We start from the raw sequence: 17,182 nt of genomic DNA on the forward strand, positions 1-17,182 counted from the left end.
AAAAACTATAAAACTCCTAGAAGATAACATCGGAGAAAACCTAGATAACTTTGGATATGATGATGCCTTCTTAGATACAACACCAAACATATCAACCATGAAAAAGATAATTTATAAACTGGATTTCATTAAAATTAAAAACTGTACTCTGTGAAAGACAATGTCAAGAGAATTAGAAGACAAGCCACAGACTGGGAGAAAATATTTGCAAAAGACATATCTGACAAATGACTGTTATTCAAGATACACAAAAATCTCTTAAAACTCAAGAAAATAACCCAATCAAAAAATAAGTTGAAGACATTAACAGACACTTCACCAAAGAAGATATACAGAAGGCAAAAGAGCATAAAAAGATGCTGCATATCAGAAGTCATCAGGGAAACGCAAACTAAAATAACAGTGAGGTACCGCTACATACCTATTAGAATGGCCAAAATTTAGAATACTGACACCACCAAATGCTGAGAAAGATGTGGAGCAACAGGAACTCTCATTCATTGCTGATGGAAATGCTAAGTGGCACAGCCTCTTTGGAAGACAGTTTGGCTATTTCTTACAAAATTGTTTATACTCTTACCATATGATTTAGCAATTTCACCTTTGGATTTACCCAAAGGAGTGAAAAACTTATGTCCACATAAAAACCTGCACACAGATGTTTCCAGCACCTTTATTGATAATTACCAAACCTTGGAAGCATCCAATGTGTCTTTCAGCAGATGAATTGATAAACTGTGGTACATCCAGATGATGGAATATTATTCCACACTAAGAAGAAATGAACTATCAAGTCATGAAAAGACACGGAGGAACCTTAAATGCATATTTAGTAAGTGAAAGAAGCCAATATGAAAAGGCAAAGTTATGGAGACAATAAAAAGATCAGTGGTTGCCAGGTTGGTGGTGGTGGTGGGAAGGGAAGCTGAGAGATAAATAGGCAGAGCACAGAGGATTTTCAGGGCAGTGACAATATTCTGTATGATATTATAATGATGGATGTATGTCATTATACATTTGTCCCAACCCATAGAATTTATGAAACCAAAAGTGAACCCTAAGGAAAACTGTGGACTTTGGGTGATTGTGATGTGTCAATGTCAGTTCATCCTTAGTAAAGAGAAAAAAAAGTGACATTCTGGTTAATGATGTTGATAATGGGGAAGGCTATGCATGTGTGAACCAGGGTATAGATGAGAAATCCCTGTACCTTCATCTCAGTTTTGTAAACCCAAAACTGTTCTAAAAAATAAAGGTTTTTTTAAAAATCAACATTAAGATTATTCTATGTTAATTATATCACAAAATATATTTTAAAAGCTAAAAAGATCAGACCTTTCTATTAACTGAAATACCAATGTGTTGCTAGCAAGGTCACTTTCTTCCTGAGATCAAGATACCTGAGAAATCGGACGCGTAATCAGAAAGTTGCCAGGTACACCCATACTCAGAGCGAAGGAAAGCGTATGGTCTTGAGAGATAAATTTAAATTGTAGGAAAGCTTGATAAGCTATCAAACAACAATGGTTTGTCTACTATGATAAATGAAAGAAATAATTGCTGTAAAACTGAAGGCTTTGATATTGTACAGCTAACCAAGTTCACATTACAAGTGGAATTATGGGATCCTTAGGAACCTAATAGGAAATTGTTTTATGAGTTTAAATTTTAAATTTAACAAAAAAGGACATTTGGAGTATTTGAGCAAGAAAAAAATGCTATAGGATAAGGGACTTCTTTTAATAAAAAGCAGGCATTCCAATATTGCTTTTCACATTTAATACTTTGTTACCAGTGCCAGAAATAATGTAAGAGGAATAAGTTTGTGTTTCAGAATGTCAAGGAAAAACAGTTGTATATATCATGACTCAGTGGTAGACAAAACTATTTTTGTCTTAAAATTTCACATATCTTCTCCTTTTCTCATCTCCTTTCTTGTTTCTCTTTCATCATTCTACTCTTCTTTTCCTTCATCTCTTTCTTTCATCATCATCATTTTTTCCTTTTTCTGTCTCTAGACGAGCTTTCTCAACCTTAATTTCCTGATTGACCTCTTAAGGAGCCATTTTAGAAACTTTTTTTTCCTAGTTGCCCCCCCTGCCCTCTATGATATCCTATGTACTGTTTATGTACTGTGGCTCTTTGGAGGGCCACAAACCATTGTAATATCTAAGGTTTTTTTGCCACTTGAGAATGCATGCTCCAGATAATAAGCTCTTTGAGGGGAACGATCATGTTTGGTTTACCATTGTAGGACCTATGTTTAATATAATGTTTACGACATAGTAGGCAACCAATACGTGAATATTTATTGAATTAAAAGGGAAAAATGATCTCTGCTACAAACTTACTGGTAAACTAAACCAAAATTCTTGGATCTTTTTTAGATAATGAAACCTACTACTGAATGCTTCCACATTCCAAGACTGTCTTCCTGAGACTTGATGGAAATTTAGAAAGCACTCTAATAACAAAAGCAATGCATTTGCAGCCAATGCCGAAGGTAGGTTACTTATACAGGTAGCTAATTTCATCTGTCGTAACCAATTTCTTTTTCCTAACTTCAGTGTCAGAAGTTGATCATCTCCTGAATTTTTCTGTAAATTCTGAGGCTATCCAGCCTCTTTGGTACTTATAACCCACTCTTCAAGTTTATCAATTTCAGTTAGGTGCAAGAATTAGAGAATGAAAAGAAGGTGAAGGCACTTCAGAAGAGAGAGAAAAGAAATAGAGGAAGTGATTAAACTTTTCTGTTAATTTTTTTTATCTGCAAGAGCTCTTCTAGCACTAAAATTTTGTTAACTTGATTATGCTCTGAGTGGTTCTCAATAGAAGTGTTTTAGCAGTCTGTGGAGGTATCATTAGTTTAGATTGGGGGGGACAGTGCTACCAGCATTTGTGGATGAGGCTGGGATGCTCAACATCCTGAAATACCTAGGATTTGTCTTTAAGCAGACACCAAAACAGAATTAGAAGTGCAAGAGGTTTGCTGGGGGAATGGCAGTTAAGAATAAAGGAGAGAGGAGGCAGTAGGCCAGGAGTGCCTTCAGGCTGCGGCAGCTCCGATACTCATGAAAGGAGAGAGAGAAGGAAGCAAGGTTAGGTAGGAAGAGCCTGAAGCTGCCATACATCTTTGAGAAAGTCTTGGCCAGGCCAACAGGGAGCCTCGGAGGAAAGACTGACCATTTGAGGGGTCCCAATTTGGGCAGGCATGGCCTGACTCCAGTACCCTTCTGTTCTTTACCATTGGTAGGTATTAGGTCAGCTACGGGCATGGTCAAAGTGGCCAGGAGCCAAGTCATACCCCTCTGCCAAGTCAGACCCCTCTGCCAAGTCAGACCCCTCCTCGCATGACGGAAACTGGGGCCCCTGGCGTTTCCCCGAAGATGCAGCAGACCTTCGGAGCGATAAACAACTCCGGATGCAGCCGCTTGCGCCCGATCTGCGCTGGGGGGCCTGCCCAACTGCCACCTCACTCAGCCAACCCCCACCCCAAAAATCGCATATATGCCTCCCTCACTCTGCCCTGGGCGTGACTTCACCGGCCCCATCTGCGGACCGGTGAACCTCGCCCGGGAGCACAGAATAAAGTACGCACCTTTCCCAACCCACCTGACTCTCTGAGCCTCATTATCTCGCCGCAAGCCTTACAGTAGGGAGCAGTTCTGGGAGGGCGAGGCTGTAGCATAAATGCTGTGGTGGATTCTCAAGGTCGGCACTAGAAGACTGGCAGCTAACAGCTAACTACGGTCCTCAGGGCAGGTCTGTCTCTCTCTCTAAGAAAACAAAAATGACACTATTCAGAAACTTTTGCCTGTAAAGCAAGAGAACAAGGTGATATAAACAAGAGAATCTTCTGAGACAAGCCAAGGTGACTATTTTGATGCTTTTTTTTTTTTTTTTTAACCAGGTTAAAATTGGATACACAATAAGTTTTGGGAAACAAGTCTTGAGAGTTGAAATCCAGCATGGAAAATAAGATGAATTAACTTCCCAAGCTGCATGAGTATTCACATTTCTGAGTTGCAACAGTTTTGTTTTCTCTTCTGACCTCAAAAGTCGTTTCAGAATTTGGGGGAAACTTTACGGCATTTTTTGTTTTGCTTGTGGTCCTCAAGAGGGATAGCATCGGAACTTAACAGAGGTGGCGCCATCTGGTCTACAGTGTCAATTTATCACAGATCCACCCCGTTGGTTTCCTGTTCAGACACTCTGAGGGTCCCACTTCACTGTCAACTTCATTCACGTTGACAAGTTTACCATCACAGCTACCCATTTTTTAGTTGACAGTCTGTAACCCTTTGCCTGAGTTATAGACAGAGGCACATTTTTTTTATTTGAAAATCTTTATATCACCATTAACAAGTGCTTTACTAGTTTATCTTTTGCGCCAGTAGTTGCTTTTGAATAGGCCAGCTTGGGAAGAATTCTCTTGGCATAATTTATAAATTGTACCTTGACATTTGGAGATGAACTAATGTCATTTTTAATTACTTCAGGAGGCATTTTGTTAAAGGATTCCTTTTCGCTTCCTTCATCTTCGGCATCTGCTTCATCTTCATATTTTGGCATCTATTATGTATCCTCTACATGATACCTTGAATCCTATTTTTCTTTCTAGTCTTTCCAGCAGGTTCTCTCTTGAAGGAAGACCTGTGCAGAGCATCCCATGGCCACCATAAACCCGCTGCACAACACCAATCCACTCCTTTACCCCATTTTGGGAGCAAATCCTCTACGATTCCTCTGGACCAATCTTCTTCAGCGAAAGCTTAAAGAAGGAAGTTCTTGGAACAAACCACACCCTTGCCACTCAGTTGGTCTTAGGGCTACAACTGCTACTTATCTTCCTCCTCCTCCACTACCCATTTCAAATTCTACTCTGCTTTACCTATCACCTCTGTAGGTCTTAGTGACTTACCTGGGTGAGACCCAAATTCTTGATGAGAATATCTATTTATTGGTAATTATGTACTTCTCAGGCTGGGATTGCTGCACATGTCCTTCCATTGTTCCAATTAAGTATCAAGACTTTCAAGTGGATCCTCTAGTGTCCACATAGATTTTTCCCTGCCCATTGTATGAAAGCAGCCCTTCCTCTTCCTGTTAATCTAGGTCAGATACCCCTGCCAAGATGGAGACTCCTCTTCTTGCCTGCAGCTTCCTGGACACACAATAGCCATAGCTTGTAGTTCAATAGGACACTTGTAGTGTTTCCTGGAAAAAATGTACTCCGTTTGGGGACCAGGACTTCTAAACCTGCAAAGCCCAGAATTGTAGGAACAGGAAGCATGATGTCTCCCAATGACTCACTGAGATGTTGAGACCATTTCTTCCTCATCTTATATTCTTCCTATCAGGGTCGGTGCCATTCAGAGGGCTCTGATTTAGTGTATATCCTTCATCTTGAAGGATGGCACTCCATGCTTACAGAACAGTGCCTCTACACAGGCACTTCAGCGGCATTTTCAGCTCTTCTCAGGCTGGCAATTTCTGAAGAGTTTAGTGGGTGCTACGACCAGTAGATGCCTTGGTCATGAGCTCACACCCACACACTTATGGGGAGGTGGTTCCCCTATTTGGATGCTGTGTTGAGTTGGATCTCCTGCCAGTGGATCAGACCAGGCCTCCTCTCCTGTGAGCTCTTAGATAGTCACATAGGCTGAGCTCTGCAGACAGAAAAGGCAAACCCAGACCCAGAATAGGTATTTATCCCTGTGAAGATGAACCACTGGTCAGTCGAGAAAGAAAAGGGCTCAGTGTTGTTGACTTGCCACCAAGTAGCTGGTTTATCTCCTGAGATAGTGTTGCCACATCAGGGACTCAGAGTGGTAGGTTAGACTTTCAGATACAGAAGGAGCTAGCTATATGGCCTTTGGTAAGTGGAAATTCATGCTTTGGGGCTCACATGTGGCCTCTCTCTCTCCAAACATGTCCATTCCATTCACGTGCACACTGTGCCAGTTCTGGAGTGGACCCTGAGGAAGCTTGGCAAACATCAAGTGGGAGAATCTTTTTGTCTACTTGATTCTGTTTCTTTTCCATGGTTAATGCTTTTCTGGTTGGAAGGAACATATGATATGAAAATCTTCACCTTTTGTGCCCACTCTAATATATGACCCTCTAGATGGCCATCCAGCCTGAGGGAAAGGTACTGGAACAAGTATAGTGGGTGATCTGGGGGTCTGGACTAATACCTCATAGAGTTTACTCATGCCTTCTCGTCTTACTGGGGTTTGATTTTGAATGCATCACTTCTGTATTATGAGGAACTGCTGCTGGGCCCATCAACTTTATGACTGGGCGTGTCTGACAGAACTCAGCTCATAATGGACCCTTCCGGACACATGGTAACTTGGTGCCCCATGGTCAAGCTTTCTGCCCCTACTAGGGCCCGACACCACATCAAGGCTGTTTCTTGGAAGAAGTAAAATCTGCTGCAGATGCCATGGCCTTGCTCCCAAACCCCAGGGGCTTTTACCCCTGGGGATCTCCCCCTGGGACTTACTGTAAATTCCACACTGAGTGCTGCAGAGCCCATCGCTGTTCCAGGCTACACTTAGAACTGGCAGCCTCCATGTGACCAAGGATGTGAGCCAGAATTTGTGCTTCTAGAACCCACAGTGACTCACCAGGCACCGTGCTTCATTATAGTAGGAGATGCAAGATACAGAAATTTGTCTTTTACTCTGGAGGGGATGTCTCCACATGCCACTGACTACTGGACCTCTAAAAACTTTACCAAAGTGGCAGATCCCTGAGACTTTATAGGGTTTATCTCCTACCCTCTGGATGCATGTATCTTCCCATGGCCTTAGTACACAAGCCGCCTCTTGCTCATTCTACCCATCAGCACGTTATTGGTAACATATCAATGTGATGTTCTGCAGGATGTCCAGATGGTCTAGATCTCTTTAGACTGAATTGCAATAGAGTAGAAGAATTAACGTAATCCTTGGACAAAACTGGAAATAAATATTACCTTTTTCCACGTGAATGTAAACTGCTTACCCTTATTTCTGATTGAAATATAAGAGAATGCATTCACCATACCAGTGACCACATAATATGCTCCTGAGCCCTTATTCACCTGCCCTAGCAATGATACTATTCCAACACATGGGACACAGTAGCATTTTTTATTATCTTAGCTGGGATGGGGAACTATTTCAAAGGCTTGTGGTTGGTTGTCCGCACTATGACAGCTCTTACCTGACAGCCTGAGGACCTAGTACTTCAACTGCCAAGTATACCTATTGCAATTACACCCTCAGGGGCCAGGGAAACAAGTGGGTTTGCAGATCCAGTGAGTTCTCTGTAAACCAGCCTTTAGCTAGGACTCTATTAGCTGCTTCTGTAAGCCCCTGACCTAACGGGGCATGATGACAATTTGGGTCTCGGGCTAGCAAAGTCTACTCAGAACCGAGGTCCAAAGCTCCTTGAAATGCCTGGGCATTCATTCGCCTTTTCCTACTGTGAATGCTCCACTCAAGTAAATGTCCAGGGTCCCTTTGGGGAATGAGTGGAGGAATCACTGCAGTATATACTTTGCACAATGCTGCAGAGCCTTTCCTGCTGAGGGACCCAGCCACTTCTTTTGTCAATGGACTCCAGATCTGAAAATTGGCTCAAATTCAGGAACTGAGTGAGTTTTTGAGATGACTGCCCTTAGCCTCCTTCCCCTCCATTTTTGCCTCTTCCTGATTGTAGACGTTAAGCAGCACCCTTACTAGCTGTCTATTGAACCCCTAAGGTAAGATGACAAACTTGTCCTAGTTTTTCCTAAATTCCAAGAGAGGCCTTCTTGCTCTCACACTGAGGTTTTAACTGTTTGTAAATAGTCCTCAGTTTCTCATTCTCTCTCTGCAGGGCATTAATACAGTTTTGTAATAACCAGCCAACTTCACTGTCCTTCTAAGCATTGTTCTCCTTGTCTTTCGAATATCTAAATCATTATACAAGCAAGGATGTGCCCCACACTGGGAGGAAATTGTAGTTTTGTTTGTTTTTGCCATTTTGAAAAATTATATCACCAGCAGCAACACTGACCTGATATTTGAATCACCAATACAATATTCTTTTTCTGAATTTGTGCCTATTTCACATATACAGGGGGTGCCAAAAAATGTATACACATGACATGTATTCATCTTTTGTTATTGGTATATATTGAGAATTACAATTTTAATACAGTTTTTTCCTTTCTTCAAATGTGTATACATTTGTTGGCTATATATATAATATATATATGAAGATATTTCAAAATGTAAATATAAACAAAATTGCGAAAAATAGTCTTTCGATTGTTGTCTCTAAAATCCTAATTTGAAGCACGTGGAATTCTCACACATTTTTTATGGGAATACAAAATGGTATGACTTCTATAGGGGAATTGGACAATATCTAGCAAAATTAAAAATTCATTTATCTTTGACCCAGAATCCTACTTCTAAGAATCTACCCCAAAGAAAATATGACAAAAATATCAAATTATGAATAATAAGGATATTTCTTGCCACAATATTTGTTATACAATAAGACTTCTTTTCACCCAGATGTTCATCAGTGGGGGAATACATTGCAGTGCATCCACCCAGTGAAGTGCTATGCAGCTGTAAAAAGGTAATAACTCTGTATATAGTTATGAAATGATCCTAGGACATATTGTTAAGTTAAAAAAAATTAAAAGCAAAATTGCCAACAATTTTGTACAGAACAGTGGTGTATAGTATGTTCCTTTCAAGTACGGGGAGAAAAACATTGCAGGGAAATTAAACTTTATTCAGTTGTATTTTTATCAATGTTGCTATTATTTGGAAAATAGTTTTATGTATATAGAGATAAGGCAAATAAACGATATATTAGTATCATGAAGGAACAAAGAATTTTGGTGTTAGAGGAAAAATATACAAGTATAAAATCAAAGAAGTAAAATTCCTATAATTTTACATTTAAATTAGAAACATGAATTTGTTCTCAAAATGTAATTTACCATCCAGGTTATGGTCTAAAAACTACATCCCGAAAAGGAGCTGAAGAGTAGCAGAATATGCCATCCCAAATTATGCCACTTTAGCATAAGGATTATTTTGAGCTGAAGACAATGAAGGAGATACAAGAAAAGCTCTCTGCCCTCCCCCTACTTGCCTAAAAGCAGAATATAAACTTGGAGAGGTGGCCTCCCTCCCCTCTCTACCAGGAAGGACATAAGTTAATCACTAGACACAACTGTAGATCCTTATCAGCCCAGAGAAGTCACCAGAGGAATCTACGTATATAACAGTCTTTGCTAAAACTAGCCCTTCCTACCATTAGTTTCCCCATATATTTGCCTTCCCACAATTTGCCAACCCTGGAAGTTCAAAATCCTTTTCCTTTGTCTACAAAATTATTGTTCTTTGCTAAGATGCTATATAAGCTCAAAGTCCAAACATCCCTTTGAGTAACTCATCACCGAGTAATCCCACGTGTATTCACAATGCACATGTTAATAAACTTGTTTGTCTTTCTTTTGTAAATGTCTTTTGTCAGTCTAAATTTGCAGGGGCCCAGTTAATAAACTTAAGATGAGTATAGGAAAATCCTCCCCTATAGAAAAAAGGCTCCTTTGAGAAATAGCTTACTCCAGGGTTGGGGCAGAAAATATAAGATAAGCCTGAAATAGCTTTCATACCCAAAAGCAAGGAAGGCAGCTAAGACTGTTAAAATCGTGTCAGAAGAACTCAGGAGCCAACTTGAAGAGGTTCCATCTGGCCCAAAATGAGACATTATAATGACTGATGACTGAAGCAAATGAAAAATGAAAAATATCAAATACATTAAAACCCATCAGACATAATGATGTTCAAAACTAAAAATTTAGAATACAAATTCATTTAAAGACTATAAAAAAAGGAATTAAGTTGAGCACTTACATTGCCTTTCCTGTGCAAACTGTGTTTCCTATACACATATTTGAAGAGAAAAAGTTATATTTTAGGTAATGAATACAGAAAAAATATATAAAAGTTAGAATATCACCATTTAAAACTCTGAATGAAATAATGGACCAAGTCAATGATTATCAGTGCTACTAAGACCATTAGGTAAAAGGCTGATGGGCAACTTTTGCAAAAGATAGATCATGCTGTCGACACTTGAACCCATTAATCAACTTTTATCTCAGAAAAAGAGAAATGGATATTGATGTTCTTTCTATTATAATGCAATGAGAAGGGCATTCTACCAAAATAAAATTTTTTTCCTGCCCACCCCAAAAAAAATCCAACCTGAATATGATCAAGCCTCTAGATCTAACAGCAAGATTACAGTAAATACAGAGATAAAAGGAACATTACAAAATGACAACATAAAGACACAATCATCAAAATTCTGAATGTGGGAAACTGACAAATGACCCAGTTTTTTCGATAAATAAATGGCAGGAAATAAAAAAGAGAAAACTCATTACAGATTAACAAAGATTTAAGAAACATAGCAACCTAATGCAGTGTTTGAACTGAATCAAACAAATGAACTATAAAAACATATTTAAGAAAATGTGAGAAAATTTTAAACTCTGATTGAATATTTGATGATATTCAGGAATTACAGTTAAACTTTTGTTAGGTGATATATTAGTATGTGATTATAATTTTTAAAATTAAATAATTATAGTTCCAGTCAAGATGGTGCAGTAGGTAAATGCTTTGCTCAACTTCTCTCACAACCATATCAAAATTACAAACAAAACAACCATCATTGAGAATCACCTGAACCGAAATCTTGCTGAACCGAAGCCCTACAACTAAGGACATGCAGAAGAAGCCACCTCTAGACTGGTAGGAGGCGCAGAGGTTCGGAATAGGCTGGTCCCACACCCACATGTGACCATTAAAAATTGAGAGGGATATCTCAGCTGCAGAGGTCCCTCCCAAAGGAGCAAGGGATCCCAGTCCCACCCCAGCCCAGGGTTCCAGTGCCAGGGAGAAAAGTCCCCATAATTTCTGGTTGTGAAAACTAGCAGAGAATTGTGACTGAGTGGGACAGAGGGCAACTGTACCCCAGGTGCTCCTCTTAAAGGGAATGCACGCAGACTTGCTCACCAATGGAATCACTGGCTCTGAGTTCCAGGGCTGCGGCAGCAGCTAGAAAGGCAGCAGAGACATATGGTGTGGAACTGAGTTGTTTGGTTTCAGGATGGGGGCTAGATGGGCAGCTTTATCCAGGAAGGAAAAGCTGGTGGAGGAAATTTTGTTGTTGAGCTCTCCCCCTTCCCAGCATGCAGATGCAGGTGGCCACCACATCTGAGTCTCCATCAAGCTGGCTAATGAAGTTCATTTGCTGTGCCCTGTTGATTCTGAGACACCTGCCCCACCCAACTTTCGAACACACCCAAGCCACTTCCAGTAGCTGTTTTGTACAAACTTCCTGCCTTGGCTCATGCTGCACACTTTCCTAGGGTCTCTCAAAGACTTGCAGAACCCAGACAAGCAGCATCTGGCTTGAGCATGTTCCGTATCTCTGGCTGAGCAGCCCTAAGCCTGGCATTAGCGGTAAACAGTTTTGGTTTGAGGCTTGACCACTTGAGGTACTCCCAAGCACAGTACTGGTGGTGGCCATCTGTGGATTGCTTTGTGGCTCCTGCCAGGTGGCCTCAGGTGGGGCACAGGCTGTGGCTGAACTCCACTTGCAGCAGGTCCCCTCCCAGGTGGCTTTGGTTTGGTGCACCCAGTAGCCAGCTTTGAAATGAGCTAGAGCATCACCCAGCCACCTCCAAGGATAACACACTTAAGGGGTTAATTAGGTTGACACCAGAGCCCGCCTAAGCCAGATCCTGCTCCACAGGGTCAGCCTCTGCACAACTCCTCCACTGAAATTACAGCCAGTCCTCATACCAATGAGCCTGAGGCTCAATACCTCCCATTGATGTGCAAATAACAATTAAGGCTCAACTACAAGAGGAGGGCACACAAACCCACACAAGGGACACACCTACAGTGTGCAGCCAAGGTGACCAGGAAGACTGCGCCACTGAGCTCCACAGCACACCTACATAAGGCCACTCTACTAAGACCAGGAGACATATCAGCCCTACCTAATACATGGAAACAAACACAGGGATGCAGCCAAAATGAGGAGACAAAGAAACATGTCCCAAATGAAAGAACACAACAAAGCTCCAGCCAAAGAACTAAACAACCTGGAGACAAGCAATCTACTAGACGCAGAGTTCCAAACACTGGTTATAAGGATGCCCAATGATCTCAGGGAGAACTTCAACAAAGAGATAGGAAACATAAAAATGGAGATGGAAAACAAAACAAAAAAGTCAGAAATAAAGAATAATGGAAATGAAAAATACATTAAAGGGAGTCAACAGTAGATTAGGTGAGGCAGAGGATTGAATCAGCAATTTAAAAGATAGAGAAAACACCCAATCAGAACAGCAAAAAGAAAAAAGAATCCAAAAAAAATGAGGACAGTTTAAGATACCTCTGGGACAACATCAAGTGTACCAACATTCACATTATAGGGATATCAGACGAGAAGAGAGAGAGCAAGGAATTGGAAACCTATTTGAGGAAATTATGATGGAAAACTTCCCTAACCTGGTGAAGGAAATACAAGTCCAGGAAGCATGGAGAGTCCCAAACAAGTTGAACCCAAACAGGCTCACACCAAACCACATCATAATTAAAATGCCAAAGATTAAAGACAAAGAGAGAATCTTAAAAGCAGCAAGAGAAAAGTAGTTAGTTACTTGCAAAGGAGCTCCCATAAGACTATCACCTGATTTCTCAACAGAAACTTTGCAGGCCAGAAGGGACTGGCATGAAATATTCAAAGTGATGAAACGCAAGGACGTACAACCAAGATTACTCTACCCAGCAAAGCTAACATTTGGAATCAAAAGACAGATAAAGAGCTTCCCAGACAAGAAAAAGCTAAAGGAGTTCATCACCACGAAACCAATATTACAAGCAATCTTAGAGGGGTTTTTTTAGGACCAAAAAAAAAAAAAAAAGAGAGAGAGAAAAGAAAAAGAAAAAACAAAAAACAAAAACAAAAAGAAAATAAAAAATAGGAATAATAAAATGGCAATAACTACATACCTATGAACAATTACTTTTAATGTACAAGGTGGGATCAAAACATACAGTGAATGTTTAAATTTTAAAAATTTATTACAGTAAAAGACACATTGGCATTAATCCCCCTCAAAATACTCCCCCCTCACTACGAACATACTTATCCCATCATTCTTGCCACTTTCTGAAGCAGTTCTGGAAGTCCTCTTTTGTGAGAGTCTTTACAAGCATTTGAGAAACGATGTGCATAAAGAACAGAAATGGGCAAATGGTTTTACTGTCCATCATGACAACACTGTGTGTCACACATCACTTTTGGTACAGCAATTTCTGTCAAATAAAAACGTTATGGTGTGTCCTCATCCACCTTATTCACCAAATCTTGCATCATGTGACTTCTGGCTCTTCCCCAAAGTCAAAATGTAAATGTTTTGAATTGATTCAGGACATTGAGGCAGCCAGGACAGTGCAACTAAAGACACTCACAAAAGAGGACTTCCAGAACTGTTTCAGAAAGTGATAAGAATAATGGGATGATAAGTGTGTTACAGGAAGTGAGGGGGAGTATTTTGAGGGGGATTAATAGCAATGTGTCTTTTACTGTAATAATTTTTTTAAATTTAAACATGCACCGTATTTTTTTTATCATACCACGTAAATGGATTAAATGCTCCAATCAAAAGACAGTGGGGCTGAATGGATAAGAGAACAAGACCCTTCCATATGCTGCCTGTAAGACACTTACTTCAGACCGAAAGATACACACAGACTGAAAGAAAAGTAATGGAAAAAGATATCTCATGAAAATAGAAACAAACAAAAAATCTGGGGGTAGCAATACTTATACCAGACAGAATAGGGTTTGAAAGACTATGACAAAAGACAAAGAAGGACATAATAATCCCACTTCTGAGTATCTGGGGGAAAAAACCCAAACACTTCTTCAAGGGGACGTGCTCATCCATATGATCATTGCAGCATTATTTACAATAGCCAAGATGTGGAGGCAGTCTGGGTGCCCCTGAATGGATGAATAAAGAGGTGTCACATATATACAATGGCATATTACTCAGCCATAAAAAAAACAACATTGAAATCTTGCCATCTGCGACAACATGGATGGACCTAGAGGGTACTGTACTGAGTGTAGTAAGTCAGACAGCAAAAGACAAATGTCGTATGATTTCACTTATAAGTGGATGCTAAACAACAAAGTAAACAAATGAAACAGAAACAAACTCATAGATACAGAGAACATTTTGATGGTTGCCAAATGGGAGGGTGTGGGGGTGGGTGAAAAGGGAAAGGGATTAAGAAGGACAAATTGGTTGTTACAAAGTAGTCATGGGGATGTAGGGTATAGCATAAGGAATATAGTCAATAATACTGTAATAACTATGTATGGTATGAGATGGGTACTAGATCTATTGGGGTGATAGATGGGAGGGTCATGTGTGTGTGTGCATGTGAGTGTGTGTGTGTGTGTGTGTAATATTATTGGGCCATAAAAAAGAATGAAATCTTGCCATTTGCAACAATATAAATGGACCTTGAGGGCATTATGCTAACTGAAATAAGTTAAGCAGAGAAAGGCAAATACCATATGATCTTATATGTTATCTTCCACTTACATGTGGAATCTTAAAAACAAAACAAACAGACAAAAAAACAAACAAGCTCATAGATACATGGAACAGATTGGTGGTTGTCAGACGGAGGAGGTTGGGAGGAAGGTGGGTCAATGGGTGCAGGAAGTCAAAAAGTATAAACTTCTAGTTATAAAATAAGTCCTGGAGATGTAATGCACACTATGGCGTCTATAGTTGATAATACTGTACTGCATGTTTGAATGTTGCTAAGAGAGTAGATCTTATAACACAAATTTTCACCATGAGAAGAAAAATTTAACTGTATGGTGACAGATGTTAACTAGACTTGTGATCATTTCAAAACATACACAAATATCGAATCATGTTATACATATGAAACTAATAATGTTTTATGTCAATTATACCTCAATTAAAAAAATTCATATGCCAACACCTGACAACTTCATTACTCGTATGTCTGACAATTTTTCCCCAAGCACTTACACACTGCAGTATCTATTTTCATTATAAATTAACCTCCTTTTGTTTATCCTTCATAATACAGTTAGAGCATTATATTGATTTTTTTAAAAAAATGATATGTGCAGGTAGGTTGCATTATGTATGTGTTTCATTTGAGGATGGTAAAGTGGTGTGGAAAATGTTATAAAATGGCAATGATAATAAATATTATCATTATAATAAGGGTGAGAGCTGCGAATCTAGTCCTCCTAGTCATTTCTTGTTCACCATTTGGGATTTCCTGACTATTCACCACGGGAAAATGATTCTGAAAACACATGTTTTTCCTCCAACCAGCAGCAGGCTAGTTATTAGCACCCTGGAATGTGTCAGAGAACTCCATTTTCAATAGACGGCTGTCCAGCACCAGATAAGAACACGGCTGAGAACTGTTGGAGAAAGATAACCTAAGACAGTGGGTGCATTTTGGAATCATAAGGGGAACTTAAAAATCCTGATGTCTGGGTCTCTCCCTCAGAGATTCTGACTTAATTGATCAGGAGTAAGCAGGTGTTGGAGATTTTAAGCTGTCCAGGGAATGGGACCGTGCAGCCAAGACTGAGGACCCATGAATGCTCTCCGACTGAAGCAGCGGTTCGCAGACTGCAGAGGAAATCGGAATCCCTGGGAGGGTTGTAAAAAACAGACCACAGGCCGTCAGTCACCCTGAGTTTCTCATTCAGTAGGTCTGGAATGGGGTCCAATAATTGGTGTCTCTGAAAAAGTTCCCAGGTGATGCCCACGCTCCTGGTCCCGAGACCACACTTGGAAAGCAGAAAGCGCTCGGACACACGCCCTGAACACCACGGTGGTCCCAAAGGAAACGCACTTGTACAACTGAGTGGCTGAAAAAATTTGTTCATTTTTTCAGAGAACACCATTTTTACTTGAAAGAATGCTGACACACAGTGGTTATTCAGACTTGGGTATTTGGGAGGCATTTTCTCAAAAATAAAGCGAGCTGGTCACTCTAAGGAAAACACCTGACAATATTTGTTGCCAATGACAAAATCTGAAGTTTCATGTGAAAACTAGAAATTTGGAAAACTTGTATCTACCATCATGAGTTTGACTACGTACAAATACTGAAATATTTCTGTGATGATATTGGTAGTCATGTTAAAGGCTGTGACTTTTTGGATATTGTAAAATGAAATGTGTTAACATCTGGAGAATCTGCATAACTCAATGGACCAGTATTTTCCAGATGAACGGTGCATACATAAGCGCATAGTGTTACAAAATCACGCATGGGTGACAGAGCCATTCAAACATAAAGTTAGACCAACTGATTTTAATGTAACAGAATATGATATGGTTTCAGATTTCACATTGCAACTAACCTTTAAAAACTACCTGTGGAGTTCTAGTGTAGTACAAAGAATATCCACAGTAATCTGAAAATGCCACTAAAGTACTCCCGCCCCCTTTTCAACTAGATATCTGTGTGGCGCCAGATTTTCTTCATATTCTTTAACCAAAGCAACATACCACAACAGACTGAATGTAATATTGGATATGAGAATTCAGTTGTCATCTATTAAACCAGACAGCAAAGAGATTTGAAAACAGTGTGAAATAATGTCACTCTTCTTACTGATATATCTTTGCTTTGGCAAATGTTTAATTTTCATCAAGTTTTATTTAAGTTAACATGCAGTTATTTTATTCTTGTTATTTTAAAGTAAATTAATAAACACTGTTTTTAATTCTCAATTTTAATTTCTAATAATTTAAATATTCTTAGATATAGGCCATATAAATATAAATTCATATGAGATCCTCAATAATTTTGAAAAGAATAGAGGAGTCATGAAACCAAAAATGTTGAGAGCTGCTGTTCTAGAGTTCCAGGACTGTTTTATTTCTTGACTTGATGGTGGCTACATGGATGTTTTATAGTTATTTCTTAAAATATGTATACATATTTTATGTAGTTTTCTGAATGTTGTATTTCATGATTTTTTAAAAAAATTGTAATTAAGTTGCTTCTTGATGTAG

The sequence above is a fragment of the Rhinolophus ferrumequinum genome, chromosome 10, assembly GCF_004115265.2.
Source record: "Rhinolophus ferrumequinum isolate MPI-CBG mRhiFer1 chromosome 10, mRhiFer1_v1.p, whole genome shotgun sequence".
Lineage (NCBI taxonomy): Eukaryota > Metazoa > Chordata > Mammalia > Chiroptera > Rhinolophidae > Rhinolophus > Rhinolophus ferrumequinum.